This window comes from Crotalus tigris, unplaced genomic scaffold (genome assembly GCF_016545835.1).
Source record: "Crotalus tigris isolate CLP2741 ecotype Arizona unplaced genomic scaffold, ASM1654583v1 scf7180000019423.1032690, whole genome shotgun sequence".
Taxonomy (NCBI): domain Eukaryota; kingdom Metazoa; phylum Chordata; class Lepidosauria; order Squamata; family Viperidae; genus Crotalus; species Crotalus tigris.
The window spans coordinates 775,802-791,656 of NW_024097532.1; the positions used below are offsets into that span (position 1 = coordinate 775,802).

General features: G+C 35.0%; 1 protein-coding gene across 2 annotated transcripts in view; it reads left to right on the forward strand.

The window, feature by feature from the left end:
• The window catches only part of CDC73 (cell division cycle 73), a 108,063-nt gene that overhangs the window by 68,725 nt on the left and 23,483 nt on the right, over positions 1-15,855 (forward strand). The gene's annotated exons all lie outside the window — the stretch shown is intronic.

Here is a 15,855-nt window from a genome sequence, read left to right on the forward strand (position 1 = left end):
CTTTTCCAGATACCATTTCCTTTTTTCTATCTTTCAAAGTATAATGTGAAAAAAGAAATAATCTTCCAACGTAAGATGATATGTACAGTTCTTAGAAAGAGAAAAAAAATTTTGTACCCCCAAAAATATGGAAATAAAATATGGTCTTTAAAATTTTGTTCTATTTTTATGCAACGCCTTTCTTCCCAAACATGTAGAGGCTGCTTTTTCAAGCCAGGGAAATAATTCCAACAAGGCTCTTACAGGCACAAAAAACAAAATAGAGTAGAGAGAGTATCAAGGAAAAGTCTCACCCGGATTCACCATGGGGGTTCTTACAGCTTAGATGTTCTTTGACTTGCAGTTTGAAGCAGCAGGGTGATCGGCCATTTTACTGGCCGATCTTCTCCATCGGCCCTCAGAGATAGCTCGGACAGCTGGAGGAGCCGACGCTCCTCCGCAGCCGAGCAAAGCCTCCTCAACAGAAGTTACACCCTCCAGGGCGACTTTCGACCCGCATAAGGGTCTACCGGCAGAGGGAAAACTAGCTGACGAGGAGACAAGTATCCCCGTGCGACTAGGGACGCCGCAAACCAGAACTGGAAGCAAAGACTGAGATTTGAAACTACAAAGCAATGATGCTTTAAGGATGAGAGAAATAGATGCCTAATGCAGAGGATGGGATTCCTATCCTTTCAAAGGCCACTGCAAGCAACAAAAATAGATCTACCGGCTGAAAGGGAAGCTTGATTATGGAAACCTGCCTGGCACAGAAAAAAGCCAGAATCAGACTGAAAAGAGAAATTTAAAATTGTGTAATGGATTAAAAGGCAATGTTGGATTTATGGACTGTTTTAAGGATTAAGATTTAGAGTTGGAAGTAAGGAAAAAATATATAGGAGGGTGATTATTAGAATAGATATTTTAAATAGATTAAGAATGTACCTTTTGGAATAATAGATTTATTTTGATGAAAATTATTATGTATTGGAATTGAAAAAATGTTGACTTTTTAGATTTGGATGTTTGCAATAATTAACTGAGTGTTTTAAATTAGTAAGATGACCTTTCTGTATGATAACATAGATGTGATAAGGCATGATAATCAGTTGGATGAAATTTGAATTTTGTTTAATGAATTGAAATGATTTAAGGTTTAACATTATTTTGTTATCTTAAAGAGATTGATCGATTGTGGGATTATATATGTATAGGGTGGATTAATTTTTTATTTTAATTGGGATATCTATTGTGTAGTGGAAGAAGAAATAAATGAGATTGGTGATAAAAAGAGGGATGTGAGAGATTAAGAATTAGAATATATCTGGAAGGGATATCTGAATTGATAACTTGTTGATTTAAAGTTAAATTTGATTATGGTAATTGTAAACTGACAAAGTTTTAAAACAGGTTTAGCAGTAATAGAAATTTAAATTAGAAATGAAATATTTTAAACGTATTATGCTATTTGAGGGAAATAGAGAGGGGACAGTGAATGTATTGAGTTGAGTTGTTTATATATGTTTTCACTTTTGAATGTTTGATTACCCAAACAACACGGTGTGTCTTGAGTACCTTTTCTTAAGAATTAAAAAACCAATAAAATGTGTTTTAAAAAAAAGAAAAGAAATAAATTAATCTGTTTTTCTCTACTTCTACTTCTTCTTTATGTATTTTGTCTGTTCTGCACTATGAATGCTGATGTAGTGGTTAAGGAGATGGACTAAGAATGAGGCGATCCAGGGCTAATATACCTCAGCTTAGAAATTCACTGGGTGATTTTGGACCAGTCATTCCTAGTCCTTACAAACCTTACGAGTTTGTTGTTGTAGGGAAAATTAGGAGGAAGTAATTTGTGCACCACTGTGAGCCCTCTGAATGAGGTGTGATATAAATGTAATAAATAAAAATTAGAGAAATATGCTAAAAATTAGAGAAATATATATTCTTCTTCTATGGGGTGTGCAAGCTTAAGAATCAATTCTATGTAATTGAGCCAATGGAGTGGTTGAACTCCTTGATTATGATGGTTATTCTGGATAATCAGTCTCTTATGATTGCATATCAGGTCCATATTATGAATAATATCTTTAGAACTCAGACAGCCTGTACCCATTTAGTCATTTTTTCAGAGATATTTCCTTACCAAAGAGGGGGGGGGAAAACAGAATGACCATAGCTGGGCAAAACAGCAGTGGAAGAGGGAGAAAGCCAACTTCCTTCTGGCTTCTGTATTGAGTTTCCTTGTGGAAAGTTGTCAGAAAGCATCAGAAAGCTACCCTTAACTCCCTCAAGCATCCACAACTTTCTCAGATTTTATTCCCTTTGGAATCATGGATCTCAGATTTTGGACAGTTCTGTAAGTAAGTCCATTTGAGATACCTTGGTTCAAAAATTGTTACACCATTTTGCCTCATTAAAGATTATGGGAAAAAAAGTTTTAATAGTATATGGATTGCTGTTAGTAGAAAGGTAAATGTAAATGCTAAAAGGACATATTTAACACCTTTGTGGAAATATAATTTCATGGATATATGTATCCAAACTATGTGAAATTTCAGGAATCAAAAGTATAGTATTGTCAGCTGCCCAGATTCACCTCAGCAGTGAGATGGCTGGCAAAGAAATTTAATTAATTAATTAAATGGCAGAGTATGTATGCTGGATTTCATCAAAATGATCACATCAGATCACAAAATGAAATGAGATAATTCAGAAGAAGTTCATTTTTCCAAAGAGGAACTAAACCATCTGAAGCCACTGTGTGCTAATTCTCACAAGCTCCATACCTGATTCCTTTCTCCAAAGTCCATCATATTGAGAAAATTAATAAGGAACTATGAAAAGAGGGGATACTCTTGTGTATCTGTCTAAAATTTCATATGATTTTTTTTTGTCAATTGTTAGCTGCACAAATTCTATCACATCCTGCCCTAAAATAACATTCTGGGTCATTAAAAAAAAAAAAAAATCAGCATTGGCAACAGCAATCCAGCTGTCATCCTAGTTTTCCCATTTACTCGTGATCCAGGCACTAGCCTAATAGCACATTGGCCTGGAACAAAGAATATTTTTTCTCAGTTTTATTCAATTGATCCAATAGGAATCCACTGGCCAATTACATGAACACTTACATCTTGGTTTGTAGACTTTTCAGTTTGTATGAAGCAAAAAACATGTCCATGGTAACTCTTCTCAAAAGTTTTTTTTTTTTTTTTTGTTTATACAGTTTTTAAATGGTTCTTGGGCAGTTCTGACCTTTGGCTATTTTGTCGTGTTTTATTATATTTTATGACCTATTTCCACCCCCCTTACATTGACAAACCTAAGAAAAACTTGTTCTCACATATACCTTTTCCCAGAATTAATTTATGAAGTGGTTCTGCCCCATTTTCTTCTGATACCATGTCTGATGCATCTCTATCCTTTCATACTTAGTTTGTTTCAAAATAACCTAATTCACCTGTTTTTCCACATTAATGTTGCTAATATGCAGCCTAACTGTAGTGTACACTCCAGTACTATCTATTTGACTGTTAAGAAAGTGCAAAATAATATGCAATCATGTTAAGCAAATAGTCAATTTACAGTTTGTATGGTTGCAGCAAACACAATTTCCTGTATCTTTTGTCATATACTACCAAGAGTCTACCATCCCTAGTAAAATATATTTGATTCAAAATGATACCTCTGATTGTTCTTTTCCCAAAGATTGTTTTCCTTTTTTGGAATGACACTGTTCTTTACTGATATATTCTGAACCATCAACCTGAAAATGGAATCTATCTGTTGCATCTTCAAAATTTGTTGTACATAAACTTCTCTGTCCTTTTAGCCTTTTCCAGTTCTCCAAGGAACAGAGGCTCTTTGCAGATTCATTTCAGTACTTTTAAGGAAAGGTCAAACACATTTTGTTTCTGATGTTGGCAAAGACAGGAATAAACAGTAGAGCCATATTAATAATGACAAACCTGATTGTTAAGAAGGTTAGTAATAAAATGAATCTGGTAGTAATCCAATAATGCAGAATTGTGAAGAAGAGGGCTGCTATTTATAACCAAGTACTATAAATATAAGATTAGTATCTAGTGTCTATGTATGACTTATAGTGTCTTGTTTCGTTTAGATCTAGCTACTTCAGTCATGAACTTTTCATTCAGAAGAAACCTATCTTCTGAACATGTGAATGAATAGATGTTAATTCTTTCTTATATTTTGCAATAATAGTAATAAATTGTAGTGTTAATTTCAGGTTTTCGTCATACCAGAGACACTTAAATCAAAATGCTGTGTTATTTCTAGTTTTTCATTTTCCTTCAGTTTAAATTCTAATTCACCCTAGCTCTTATTAATGCAGAAGAATGTTGAGAACTATGAAGTGGCAAAGGTTGTGGGAAAGGTTTTTCATGCTTTTAATAATCCTTGAGATCAGTCATTATCTCAAATGTATAGCAGAAATACATTTTAATATACTTCTTCATTGTCAAACTTTTTTTTAAAAAATGAGTACAAATTATGAGACACAGTTTATATTAAAATATACATGAACTGAGAGTTGAAATTTCTTTTGTAACAAATATTTGAGGGGAATATTGCTAAAAAACACTGTTAAGATTAGGCATTTACGTAAGCTGCATATTTTTATTATTTAATTATATTGTTGAGAAACACACTGTTGTCATCTTTCTAACCGTATCAACAAATTGTATGAAAAACATGAGCAATGCAGAGATTGGCCTACTTCCTTCTTTTGAATTCACAGACTGATAGTCTTTCTTGTATGAAGTTTGTTAAAGTGCTAAAAATCCAAGGTTTTGCTGATTTGTGAAGAATGGCTTCCATTAAGTATATTTCCTAAAAATAGTTTAGAATACGGTCAAAAGTTTATTCCTGCTAATAGCCAAAACACAATGTGTCCTATTGTAGACATATTCAGATATCCTGAACAGTAGTCAAGAGTATTTATTGCCTCAAAATTTATAGTAACTCTGAGGTTTCATTAAATAGATTTCTGAATGAAACTTCATAGTGTATGTCATACCATATTTTTATTGAAAATTAAAACTGTAGTAGTTATTAAAATAGCAATCTTTTTGGCATTTACGTTTGTATCCTTAAATAGGCAAATTATTATTTTAGAGTTTAATACAACTATAGAGGGAATAGGGGGAAAAATCTGAAAAACAACTGCATAGTCATAAATATGACCAAACAATCGAACAGATGGGCCTAATGCAAGCTTTCTACTAAAGCACACCTTGAATGGATTAGGATTTCCTTCCATCAGTGTGGATCATTGCACAGGTACAGCTATGCTATACTATGTGAATTAGTAATGTATTGCAATATTAATTAAGATACCGAGACTGTTGTGAGTGAAAGCTATAAACTATAATAAATTTCCACTCTAGTAAATTACTTGATTAAAAGAGTACTTGGCAGGAGTAGGAATACCTGACTTTTGACCTAGGCATGGCTTTTTGTTCTGCTTTGTTTCCAGATTTATGGTGAGAGGGATGTATGTTTTCAGGGGGAGGGGATTGTGCTTTGTTAAGGCCAAGACCATTACAACTTTCTTTGATGTGGGCAAGAAGAATCTACTGAAGTTTGTTCATATTATGATTCTAGCTCAGCTGCAAGAAAAATTGTTTGGCATTAACTACTCTCTTCTGAGCAGCTGTTATCTGAGTAGCATTCAGAACTTGCGTAGACAATTGGGCACATGAGTTGAACTTGTTCCTTTGCTCAAGGGTGGAATTATGTGTGAAATTCTTCCCTACTGAGATCAGAGAGACCTTTATTGAAACATGCTTGCAATTCATGTTTTTATTATATAAAGGGATTGGAAATTGTATGATTGAAAAGCTGAATATAAACAGTCTTTTCAGGTTTTTTTCTTTTGGTATTTCAGGAAAAAATGAATCACCAACTTGCAATGTATTCAGTTTAGCAAATCTGTTATCTATTACTTTATTTACAGGGCACTTTAAAAACCATTCTACTCTTAAAAAGAGCCACAAGTTAATTGTTTGAACATAAAAGGAATTAGTTTAGTGTGGTGATTAAGCCTAGAAATCAGGATATTGTGAGTTCTAGTCCCACCTTAGGCATGAAAGTATCTGAGTGACTGAGTCAGTGACCTTCTGTTGACCCAATTGATTTTGCAGAATTGTTGTGTGGAAAATAGGAGAAAAAAGGAATAGTATATATCTTTGCCATCTTGATTACTTATAAAGTAATAGGATGGAATTAAAAGGTATAAATAAGTAGACATCTTCTATCCATAGGAACAAAATAACGTGAACTAGTAGTTTAAACTGTACCCATATATTTAGTTTGTGGAAAGTATACTAATAAATATTCATGATTTCTATGAACAGTCAATCTCTCTTTGCTAACACTTAATGTCATTGCTTATATCTGTTGCTCTGTAGCAATGGTACACAATCTGAGATCCGAAGACCTCCGTGTTTTTTAATATGGTAAGAAAAGAAAGTTGTTAGAACTTATATTATAAAACCTATTTAACTGTGTTTAATATTAATTAAATTTAGAAAGTAAATAAAACTTAGTTTATATTTATTACTATTTTTTTGAACTGTTACTCAAAGATCTTGTAAGCCCCATGGCCTATAAAATGTTCTACACACCAGATGTACAATTGGTCTGAACAATGCTGAAGTGTTAAACTAATGTTAACTAGTTACAATACAGTGGGGAGAAAAAATAAGGAGGCAAAGAGGCAGCAACCACTGTAAAGAATTCCTCTGAAAAGAATACTTCTTTATCACTGTATTTTTAACCTATTGCTTTAAACTGGGTAGTCCTCAACTTATAACCATTTGTTTCGTGATCGTTTGAAGTTACAACAATACAGAAGTGACTTATGACCGGTTTTCACACTTATAATCATTGTAGCATTGACTGCCTAAAATCCTGGGAACCACAACCTGAGCCAGGTGGTGTACCATACCACATGAGACGGATATTGGGAGGTAAAAAAGCCAATAACTTTCATACACTCCAGCCAGCCAGGCAAACCTTTGCCCCAGGAACCACAGGAAATCAAAATGGTTACAGTTTAATATATCTTTTATGAGAGTTAAAATAAACAGGATTCTAGATTGTTTGGGTATCAGTTGATTATAGTACAAAATAATTACAAGATTTGTATACACTTTCTTCTAAGAACATGTTTTATAATGCTACATTATAAAACAGTAGATTCTCTTTCCAGCATATAAATACAGTGACAATCTCAAGATGGCCACAAGTGTCACTGTTGCCTTCAATTTTTTTTCAGCAAGTTGAATGCATTGTTCAGAGTCTCATTTGTTGTTACACTGCAAACAAATACAGCTGTGTTTACTATAAAGATTCATGCTGTGGAATAGATCAAATCTTTAGATTAAATCTTTTATTTGGAGATCTTCAAGTCTCTGCCTTCCCTCCATTAATTAACATTTGCCTCCTGTGTGCTAAATCAAACAAAGCAAAACTATGTATTAGCAAGGAATAGCCTTGTTGTTTTGTAAGTCCTCAAATATATATGTTTCTGTCTTGAAATATTAGTTATATGTATATTTTTAATCTTAGCCTTGCACAAATAAACATTTTAGTATCATTAAGGATTGTTAATTTGTAATGCCTCCTCAAATCATTAAAGCAGATGAAATATCCTGGCATTTTATCTTACCTTACCTGATAACTAGAAAGCACTTAGCAAGTTGGGGTTTTTTCTCCATATTTTAATAGGCATTAATCAAAATATGAAGAGAAGAACAGTGAGTTTGCACATCCATATTTGCTTCCTGTCTCTTAATCATAATATATTTGACATCAAGAAACAGTCATAGATTTCTGATGGATAATTTCTCCCAAAGCAGTCTATGCAGTCTAGACAATAATGTGCTATGAACAGAGATCAAGGACACTATAGAAAGTGTTAATGAGAGAAGTGGCCAAAATGTTAACTGTTTCACCAAGTTGAAAAATCCATGAGTCTCTTCAAGGTGTTACAGATTTCTCTTATTTTAGCAGTGGAAACATCATTCATTTTCAATGTAAATTTGTTATAATATGTATCCAGCAGGGTTTTTGTTTTTAAACCAAATTCTGGACAGCCCTGTGTTTGTAATATTGTTGAAACATCTGTTTTGCATTCTGACTAAAAACTAAGGGCAAATTTTTATCATGCATAACTTTTCAGGGCATATAGAAAGTAGTGGATAAATTTTTAGAGTCATAATGTGTTCTGTTAATAATGAAGGAAATATTGGGAAGATCCTGTGACTTGAGGTTTTCTCCTGATTTCATATTACAGAGACTGACAGAAATGAGCGATCCTTATGGAGAGGGACTGCTGTAACTGATATCCTGTTTGTGACATTTTCACTGGCATCTGGTTAGACTGAACGAAGCTGTTGCAATATATATTGAAATAAATCTGCATTACATACTAACTTTCTTGCTAAATAATAGCTTTATCTAACTACAAAATACTCTTTTTCTTCCCTGCTTTCTCCCCAAGCTAATATCCTGAGATAGGTCAATAGGTTTGAAAAATTCTTGAACCCTGCTTGTTAGACATAAATTATTGTATTTCTCAATACTATTTTTACCATAGTACACAATATAAGTGTATTTTTGCCTCTTTGGAGTGAAATGAATAGTGAATCAAGGGAAAATTAATGTTATTTAATCATGTTCTGTGAAACTGGGCAAAAGGAGTGAAATAACAGGTGCACTAGAGAGCCACAAAAGCTGCTTCCATATCCTTATAAGAAAAACTGATTGTAACTATTACACATGTTAGCTATATTGATATATTGGGATAGTTTTGAGAATATTCTACAAATATAATTTTCTATATGTTTTACTGCTTTGTCCCATAAAGATCTAAACAAACAAAAGCCCTATACTTTCTTAGGTGAACATTGGATTTCTGAGATCTGAAACTTGTCTTACCTTTTTAAAGAAGACAAGCTTGAGAGAAATATACCTGAGCAGCGTGTATATATGAAACAGTTTCTGCTTTTGGAAAATATAGTGCTATAAAATGTTGAAGAACTATCTCTTAAGTTTCTAGTCATTTGTTTTATCTTCAATTCTCCCCCCCCCATCCTTTTCCTGGTTTCCCTTTATGCTGATCAACAGTCAGCTTTTATTGGTATCCCTTGTTAAGTTTTTCCATTCTCTTTTGAAGTAGAAATACATTCTACTTTTGTGGTGTTGAAGAAGATTACAAACATCATGCTCAATTTCCTATTATTTCTATAGAGAAATGCCTTCCTGATTGTGACTCTCTTCCTCCTTGCTGCTGGCATAAGCTTCTGTCTAGCTTAGGTGTTGTCATCTCATTCAGTTCATGCAATATTGGCTGAAAGAATAGCCTCAGGCTTCTATTCCTCCTCCCTTCTATAACTCTACTAGTATCATGGAGAAAGAGCTAGATTGCTGTGAACTTTGCTAGAAACTGACATTGAATCCCTAATGACAGCAAGAAAGTGTGGTTGCAATTTATGTGGCTGTTTTTGCATCTGAACCAAGAAGAGAGGAAATGAGGTTAGATTTTGGATGCCTGTATTACTCTTTCATGAACTCCACTATGAAGTCTTTAACACTTTTTAAGAGGAATAGACATCTGTTTGTTACATTTATTACATTGATATAGCCACCCATCTTTCAATGAACTCTGGGTGGCTTCCATTTAAAATTTAAAAGACATACAAAATCATTTTAAAACTATATTTTTTTTTAATTGATGCATCTAACACAAATGCTGGGAGGACTTACATGTTGCATCTTTTATAATTAATCATTAATGCAGATTATTTTTTTAGCTTAAAGTTGGCAAAGTTGACTTTAAAAAACTTGGAAAATATTGCTAGTCATCAGTTAATTTGTTGGATTTATATGCAACTGAAGTAGAAATTCCTTGTAATACATTTTCTTAAACAAATGTTATCAGATTAGTATTGGAGTTCCCTCATGCCCCGGGACATCATGTTGAAATTATGTTTCATAACCTCCATGGCAACCGTGGTCTTGTCCCAGGTAATTTCAGATCTAACACATATAGGTTGAGACATGTCGGACTTCTTTATCTCTGACCTACTGGTACAGGACATTGAATTAAATCTTTTGTTCTGACATATAAGTTCTTGACCTAGATGACATTTACTGCCTTCTAAGATCTACTCAGATTCAGATGTAAATCCAGCGCCACTTTTCTCAATGATCCAGTGGGCAGTTCTGTTAAGTACCTGATTGTCTTCTGGAATTGGAAAGTAGTTCAGGCTCTTGACACAACTGCCTCTGAGTTGCCTCTGATAAATGATACTGGAGATCATTTTGATTTCTGAGAAACTGTGAGAATAAAGCAACAAGATGACATCTGGAGCACTGATGGAAGAGAATGAAAAGTGAATCTGATTGAGCACATACTGTATTCAGCCTAGAGTGTAGTGATAAGGCCAGAGAAGCATCAGTGTTTCTCGGTCATAATTATGTCAGATGGTAACCATCCAGTGGCACTGATAAGACTGCACATTTTCTTTACGTGAAACTGTCTTCTTACATAACACTTTAATAGTAGAAATCTTTCTCAGAGTTTTGATTCTAAATGAATTAATAATTGTTGCAGCATCTTGTACTATTAAATGAGATTCCTTTTGGCCTGCAGACTTCAGGAAATGGACCAGTGATAATCAATATCTTATTAGAGAAGGAAATTATGTCAATAGACTTGAAGGAAACTTTTCTATGTTTCCTTTAAGCAATGTACTGCTTTCTTGGACTTGGCCATATTAGATGCCTATCACCCAGTCTCCAAGTTCTCTTTTGGGGATAAGGCTATTAAAAATATAGTGGGGCATAAGTTGCTGAGCATCCTAGAAGAATTAGATTTTTTTTTTTAGAATGAGGGTGTATACTCCTTGTGCTTCTGTTAGATATCTTGGAAGCCATCAACAGTATAGGCCATGGTAATCTTCAGGACCTCCTACAAGACTTGGGGATTGAAGTACTATTTTGGTTTTGTTCCTTCCTGAGCAATTGATGGGGGGGGAGAAGAAGTTATGGTCGTGGATCCTCTTTGTAACATGCCCCAGGGATTGGTCCGTCTACCCACTTTGCAATATATACATGAAACCAGTGGGAGAAGTTGGAGAAAGTATTAGTAGGATCAGTTCTTCAAGATAGGCTAGAACAGGAAACAGATAGAGCAAAGCTTATAGGAATGTCATTTTATTGTTATTGAGTATAATGGCAGTTTCCCCTTTGCTCTCTCTTATACTGAACAGAATCAAGGGAGGGTTATTTTCAGTTTCTTTATCGTACCTTCCACTTTGCCCGGACTGAATTGTCTTTTGTTTTCTTTAATGGCTTTTTCCAAATTTATTTTCACATTCCTCTACATCATGCTGCTGATACTCAACAACTGGATGAGAAAGAAGTAGTTGTAGATGGGGAAGCCTTTATCCAGTATTGTCTGGATCATCAGTAGCAGGCCTTTTTGGAGCAAGAGGTCCTGGCAATGGTAGCTCTTATATTACTGCATGACAACTGAAGATTGCTGCAATGCATTCAGTATGTAACAATATTTGCAAATCACTTCAAAATTGTTTTGTGCAAAATGCAGCTGCTACTACTACTAATAATAATAATAATAGCAACAACAACAATAACTTTATTGTCACTTTGAACGTACACCAATCGGCATACATCAAAATGAAATTTCGTTGCACACAGATCTCAAAGGGTCACCATCTCCAATATAGCCTCCTTGTTCATGGCAGCTCAAGTTTCAGAACATCCATTTTAGTCTCTAGGGAGCGAACAATGGCAAACAGGAAGATGGAAATGGAGCTCCATGGGGATTAGCCCTCAAATTAGTTTGTATTCCTGCACGACAACCTTGCCTCTTTTCCTTTTTCTGATCCCGTCTCTTCCACCTTTTCCTTAAAGAGGCCTCGCTCCTTTTCACCCTGGAGCATGCTGGCACCACCTCCAACTCCTCCAAAAGCCTTTCTCCCTTCCTCTGGGCCTGCCAACAGCCTCATCCAGTTCTTTTGCTCCACAAGCCCTGGGACCTCTCCTCTGCCTCCTTCGGAAACAGCCTGATTTACAATAGAATCCATCACTGTGCCAGCAGTCAGATCTTGCTGCCAGCAGAACAATTTCAAACAGCACAAAGGACTTTTAATAGTCTCATCAACAGTTCCAGAACATCTAAACCTCACCATACCAACAAAGATTGTTGGTCGTATGTTACCTTAGCCCAGTGCTTCTCAAATAGTGGGGTGCGCTCCCCAGGGGGGGCGTGAGGCTCCGTAAAGGGGGGCTCGTTTGACCTCGGCAAATACTGTCATATTGGATTTCTAGATCGGATCATCCGACTCACTTGCAAGCGGCGTCCCACACGGCATTGGTTGCCTAGCAACTCTAGAGCTGAAGAGAGGGAGCAGCGCGGCGCGAACACTGAAGAATGTCCCAGCGCAGCCCCAGTAGTAGCCCGACGCGGAGGACAACATGACCGCCAACGCACGTGACACATGCAAAGGACCCAATTGGATAGACATGATGCTCTATCCTGATTGGCCAAACCCGCCCGTGTGACTTTTAGACCCGGAAATCGGTCCTCTGTACAGAAAAAAATTTTTTTAACAAGGATGAGAAGACAGGCGGAGAGAGAAGGAGATAAAAGAAAGTCTTCCGAAGGCTAAGACAAGGAAATATGACGAGGCGTATGTGGCTTCTCTGCTGTTGCTGCTCTGAAAAGCAAATACAAGTCTCGGCTACACATTGAGAAGGAGCTGAGAGTTGCTATGTCATGGTTCAAACCCCGCTTCGAAAAGCTATGCATTGAAAAACGTGCTCATTGTAGCCATTAATCCAGACATCACCTCTGATTAAAAAATCAGCTCAAATTATTTTATATATTTTTGTTTTGCAGGTTAAAGGTTTTTTTTAATATTGTGCTCCTTTAAATCTTTTCTGCTACAGTTAATAAAGCTATTCTTTGTTGTAAATTGATCCACATTTCTTTCTTTTTTTATTCTCATATATGTTAATAAGGATACAGTGTTATGCAGAGGTGTATTTATAACAATTTTATAGACAAATTTTATAGACTATTTACAGTCGCGCGGGGGGCGCGAAATGTTTTCTTCTTCCTAGGGGGGCATGACAGAAAATAATTGAGAAGCACTGCCTTAGCCCCACCACATTGCTCAAACACAATAAAACCTTCCCGATCATGTGGCCTATATCCCTTATATCCCTCCAAAAACTTTTCACCTTCAAGAGCCAATGCAGCCACAGCCGATCCAGGCATCGCCATCTTAGAATCATACTTGATTATGAATGGGTGAGAGCCTTCATAACCATACAACCATGTGCCACAATCCCTGTTCTTTTTTGGTGCTGCCCTCTCTTTTATGGATATCCTCCTTATTGTGTTAGGCTGGTGTGCACTTGGAGGACGTTCTGGAAATTGTTTAAAAAGGAATCTTTCCAGAAGATATTTGGAGAATAATCAGTTTGTGTTTGCAATTTTTTTAAAAAATAAATACCGTGGGGATTACAGCAGCATACAAATTAGACAGACAAGCAGACAGATAACATTCCTATCTGTATTTGCCATGCACAAATAAGAAATTTGCAGCTGGTTGAAATGACAGGAAATGAAGCATATTGGCAACTGCTAGAACATTTCACAACACTTAGTGAATATACATGCATGCATGTTTCCAAACACTATTGCTCAGACAGTCTATCTGAAACTATATCACTACATAATCTATGCAAGTAATAAAGCATACTGTAGTCCCTGTTCAAAGAAACTTAGGGGAGTGTGAGATAACATTTGAGCTTGTCTTCAAATTTGGAATATGATATTAGTTTTTGTTACTTTCGCTTGTCTTCATAGCTTTTGACACAATCCAAACCATGGCAATACCTAACAGGCTATTCCAGTTATCTCTGTAAATCTGTTCCAAGGTTGTCACAACTACTAAGTACCTCCTGTTTTCCTGTTTTTAATGCTGTTTTATGGAGAAAAGACATTATGGACCACAGAGTTAAGCTTGAACAATGGGATTTACCCTCATTCCCTGCTCCTGAGCTTCCCAAATACTTACTATCCTCCCACCTCCCACAATCTCTTAGTCTTTGGGGATAAATTGTAGGAGGGCGAAGCAAAAAAAATGGATTAGATATCATTCTATCAGTGATTTGAGATTTTTAGAAAAAAAATCCAGTGAGTTATACCTTCTTTGTAAATATGATTTTCTGAGGCAGTTGAGATTTGTATGCTTTCTTCTGTTTATTGACTTTGGCACTAGAATGGATTCTTAAAGTAGTCACATAATCTCACATGTTTTGGATCATTTGGCATAACATAAGTAGGAAGAAAATAATTACTGTATAATGTAATGAAAGACCACTTTCTTACCAAATGCTAAATGTTTATTGTACAAATATTTATTTATATATAATTTGTATTAGAAATGTTTGCAGATTAAAAAAGATAAACATGAACAATATAAAGTAAGAGTAAAGAACAATAAAAAAAGAAAATGTAAGGTGGGAAATTAAGAAAAAGTAATTAAGAAATAGAAGTACGTAAAGTTATATAAAGAAGTTACTTCTGATCTTTAAGCAGTTACAAACTTATGACTTCTCTCATTAAAGTTACATGTATTGTACAAATGCTTTTAATTTGGTTTAACTTATTTTTTCTGATTCCTTAATACAAATTTACCTAAAGTATACATCATGTTTTTTAAATAAGCTTTAATAATTTTAATAAGCATACAGTTTATTTTTAAAGATACACAGCAAAAAAGTATACCTAGCAATTCACATAGAGAATTTGATCTCTTATGTATTACTTTAGAGCCTCTAATGTTATTTATTTATCAAATTTGGAAACAAATTTAGAATTTCCCTCTATATATTATAACTTTTCTGCTTTTTCTAATACATTACATGAAAGATTTAGAGGAAAACCAAAGATTTTCTTGGATTTGTGTTTTGTGACCATCAAATAGATGTAGACATCTTGATGGATTATGTTACGTTAAAGCCAAACATTCTGTGTTGGAATATCTCCCATTTACTACAGAGGCAAATTGGGAAGAGTCTGAAAATGTTTCCTAAGGAAAGTATATCATCATCCCAAGTTTTGTCCTTGCTTTGTGCTAAAATGTATGTATGGCCATCAGCTCTACTGTCCCTCAATCCTTATAGTTCTCCAATCTTCCTCCCTTGGATTTCCATCGAATAACTAATTATAGTCTCTCAAACAGCATCTTTTCAATACTGGAATATACCTTTAAAACACTTAGCAGTTGTGATAGTAAACACTGTCCTGGCTAATACACTTGGTGGATTTGGGCCAATCCTGTACTTAAAAATTTTAATACTAAAATTAAAGAGGGTAATGGGTTTTTCAAAAAAAAAAAAAATTCTAGCACTAGTTAAGAATAAAATTATTTCATAGCCTTAGCCATGAAAGCCAGCTGGGTGACTTTGGGCCATTCACTCTCTCTCGGCCCAACATACCTCACAGGATTGTTGTTGTGGGGAAAATAGGAGGCAGAAGGTGTGTTGGATGTATTTGCCACCTTGAGCTATTTGTAAAAATAATAAAGGAGGAATACAAATAAATAAATTTCGTAGACTGATGTGGATATTATCCATCTCTAGTTAAAAAGAGTAGTACTGTACAGTATTTCATTCATCGTCTTCACTGTTTTTGGATTTCTTTAGCTAACTCTTCTACAAAACAAAAGCAATTTCTTCCTGGCTTTCAAAAAAAGATTTAATAAATAGGTTGCTGGAAAAAATATCTTGCTTTTAAAAAAAATGTTT